Raw genomic sequence first — 4173 nt, 5'->3', positions numbered from 1 at the left:
ACACACTATCCCAATGTTGGCACAAACACCCAAGTGTCTCATACCCAAACTACTATGAAATGAATTTCCTAAGTAAACTTAAGTAAATGTAATAATATCCAAGATGAATAATTATTTACACCAACACCTATGTTGCCACTATCGGTACTCTCACCGAAGATCAAAAAAGAGAGATACAGGAGAATGGGCAAGTCATGGAAGCCCTAATCAGTAGTTTATTTGATATTGAGTTTATTGATGTCCAAGATAAGGTAAATCCCAAAGAGGTATGGGATGCTCTTGAAAATATCTATGGAGGTGATGAGCATGTAAAACAAGCTAAGGAAGAAAGCCTTAGAGGAAAGTTTGAAGACATGCGAATGGTTGAAGGTGAAACCATTCAATAGTATGGTATTAGAATCAAAACTGTTGTTGGAGATATCAAGAGTGCAGGTGGTAAAATGGAAGATTCCATTGTGGTAAGCAAAGTCCTGAGATCACTATTACCGGTCTATGCAATAAGGGTTGCTGCTATTCAGGAGCCGAGATCAATAGACAAGACTAAGGTATCCTTGGACTCCATCATAGCAAAGTTGATAGCCTATGAGCTAAATAGCTTTGATGGCAGTGTTCAAAAGACTGAATCAGCTTTTAGAGCTTCTGCTGTACCATCTGGGAAAGGAAAAGAAGCAAGCACTAGTGGTGAACCAAGATAGAGCAGAGTAATGGATGATGACGAGTTTCTGATGGAATTTGAAGCTCTTCTTGCCAGGAAATTTCCAAAAGGAACCGGTAAATACAGGGGTAAGCTCCCTTTGAAATATTTTTCATGTAACTTGATAGGACATATTGCTATGAACTATCCTAATAGTGACAACAAGGATAAACCGGAAAGATTCAGGAAATTCAAAGGAGGAAACTGGACAAACTATTTTGTTGCAGTTAATGAAGGTGTCACAGATGAGGAATCAGAAGACGAAGAGAATGAAGACATTGTGTTTGTTGTTGTAAAGGAAGATGTGTCAAACAAGAAGGCTCTTGTCTGCCGCTTTGACAATTCTAATGAGTGGATTATTGACAGTGGTTGCTCACACCATATGGCTAGTGACCGGAGCAAGTTTCTATCCTTGGAAGAGTATGATGGTGGTGTGGTTCATTTTGGCAATGAGGCACCATGTATGGTTAAAGGAAAAGGGTCCATCTCTCTGAATGGAAAGAGTAGTACTAACAATGTGTATTGGGTTGATAGTATCAGACACAACCTTCTATGTGTTTCCCAGCTGAATGACAGTGGCCTCACTCTGGAATTCAAGAATGGAATCTGCAGAATCAAAGGAAAAGATGGTGAATTGGTGGCCACCGACATGCAGACCAAAGGTAACCTATTTCATTTGAATGCAAATATAAGTACATGTCTTATGGCTAAGTTTGATGATAACTGGATATGGCATAGGAGACTCTGCCATGTAAAGTTTGATAACATTGTGAAGGCTAGTAAGATCAAGGCAGTTAGAGGGTTGTCGGTGCTAAGAAAACTGGATAATACCTTGTGCAAAGAGTGTCAATTGGGGAAAATGTCTTCCTCAACCTTTAAAGGTAAATCTTTCTCTACAGACAACTTGCTTGATCTTGTGCATACTGATTTGTGTGGTCCTATGAAAACTAGAAGTGTGCAGGGTGATAGGTACTTCATGATTCTCACTGATGACTGCTCAAGAATGATGTGGGTCACATTCTTGAAAGACAAGTTTAAAGCCTTTGTGAAGTTCAAAGCTTTCAGAGCATTAGTGGAGAAGGAAAGCGGTAAAAGGATCAAGTGTCTTAGAACTGATCAAGGAGGGGAATTCACTTCCGGTGAATTCAACAAGTATTGTGAAGAATTTGGCATCAAGAGGCAACTGTCTGCCCCCCAGACTCCATAGCAGAATGGCCTAGCAGAGAGGAATAACCAGACTGTGGTTGAAGCAGCTAGAACCATGTTCATTCAAGGAAAAGTAGCTCACACCTTTTGGAGAGAAATGGTAAGCACTGCAGTCTACACAATGAACCGGGTACTCATCAAGAAAGGTAAGGATAAAACTCCTTATGAGTATTGGACTGGTAAGACACTTGTGGTTAGCTACTTTAGGGTATTTGGTAGAAAATGTTACATCAAGAGGAGTGGACATCAAGGCAAGTTTGAAGCTAAATGTGATGAGCGAATTTTCCTAGGATATTCCACCAAGAGTAAAGCTCTCAAGTGTTTCAACAATAGGACTTAGAGAATTATGGAAAGTATCAATGTGAGAGTTGATGAAACCTCTGAGAAACTAGAGGAAACAGATAGTGAGCAAGTTGTAAATGAACTGGTTGCAACCTTTTGGGAATCAGTTGTCAATCAACCAAGTACCAGTAACAGTGTTCCTAAATCGGTGAATGTTGATACTGATGAAGATGAGGATGAAGAGGAAAAGCAAGAAGAACCAGTTAAGACTATTCCTTGGTATGTCAAGCTGAATCATGATCCTAAGCATATAATAGGAGTTAAGGATGCAGGAATCCTTACAAGAAGAAAGATCAGAGAAAACTCATGTTTGATCTCTGAATTTGAGCCTAAGCCATTCAAAGAGGCTCATAAAGATGAAGACTGGATCAAGGCAATGGAAGAGGAACTTGACCAGATAGAGAAAAATGGTACATGGTCCTTGTTACTTAGACCGAAACATAAAAATGTCATTGGCACCAAATGGGTGTTTAGAAACAAGCTGAATGAGGATGGCACAGTGTTCAGGAACAAAGCCAGATTGGTGTGCAAAGGATATGCTCAAGAAGAAGGAGAAGAGTATGGAGAAACCTTTGCTCCTGTAGCCAGATTGGAAGGAGTTCGTATGCTTCTTGCATATGCAGCTTTTAAAGGATTCAAGGTATATCAAATGGATGTAAAATATACATTCCTAAATGGTGTACTTGGAGAGGAGGTGTATATAGAGCAACCAAATGGGTTTTCCCTATTTGAAGACAGTGATATGGTGTGCAGGCTACATAAAGCCTTATATGGTCTAAAGCAGGCACCTAGAGCATGGTATGAACGTCTACATTCCCATCTTGTGAAGATTGGATTTGAGAGAACAAGTGAAGATAGCAATATCTACTTGAAATCTCAAGGAGATCAGATCCTGATCTGTGAAGTTTTTGTTGATGACATTATCTTTGGTGGAGATGACAAGATGAGTCATGAGTTTGCATATGAGATGAAGGAAGAGTTTGAGATGTCACTCACCAGGGAGATTGAGTTCTTCATTGGACTGCAGATCCAATAGATGAAAGATGGAATCTTTATCACTCTGTCCAAATATGTCAAAGAGGTGTTGAAGACCTTTGGCATGAAAGATAGCAAACTGGTTGGTACACCGATCGTGACTGGTTGCAAATTATCAAAAGAGGATGATTCCACATTGGTTGATGAGAAGGAATACCGATCAATGATTGGTAAGTTGCATTATGTAGTGCATGGCAGACCAGATATTGCACATGCAGTTGGAATTATTGCAAGGTTTTAGAAAAGTCCAAGAGAATCCCACTTGGTTGCAGTCAAGCAGATTCTTAGGTATTTAAAGGGAACAGTTGACTATGGATTATGGTACCCATACAACAATGATTTCAACCTGAAAGTATTCATAGATGCTGATTGGGAAGGTAATGTGGATGATCAGAAAAGAACAACCGGTGGTGCATTCTTTCTCGGTGGTAGACTGGTCTCATGGATGAGTAAGAAGCAGAGCTATATCTCTCAGTCTACAGCAGAAGCGGAGTATGTTGCAGCTTTCATGAACTGCACTCAGACAATTTGGATGAAGCATGTATTAGATGGCTTCAAAATCCCTGTATCTGAACCGGTAAGTATATTCTGTGATAACACAAGTGCTATCAATATTTCAAAGAATCCAGTTTTACATTCTAGAACCAAGCATTTTGAGCTTAAGTATCATTTCTTGAGGGAAAAGGTTCAGAATAAAGAGATTGCACTGGAACATGTTTCCAGTAAGGATTAGTTAGTAGACATATTCACCAAACCTCTCCCAAAGACTATATTTGTGTATTTAAGAGGTGAATTGGGGGTACTGCCCCTTCAGGAGGTAAAGTAAAAGTATTTGTTCCACATCAGTCAGGTATTGCATAGTCAAATTTTTTTTTGATTGATGTGTTGAAGGATGC

Source organism: Cryptomeria japonica, chromosome 6 (genome assembly GCF_030272615.1).
Source record: "Cryptomeria japonica chromosome 6, Sugi_1.0, whole genome shotgun sequence".
In the NCBI taxonomy this organism is placed as follows: Eukaryota; Viridiplantae; Streptophyta; class Pinopsida; order Cupressales; family Cupressaceae; genus Cryptomeria; species Cryptomeria japonica.
Note: the sequence above shows the minus strand (reverse complement) of the source record.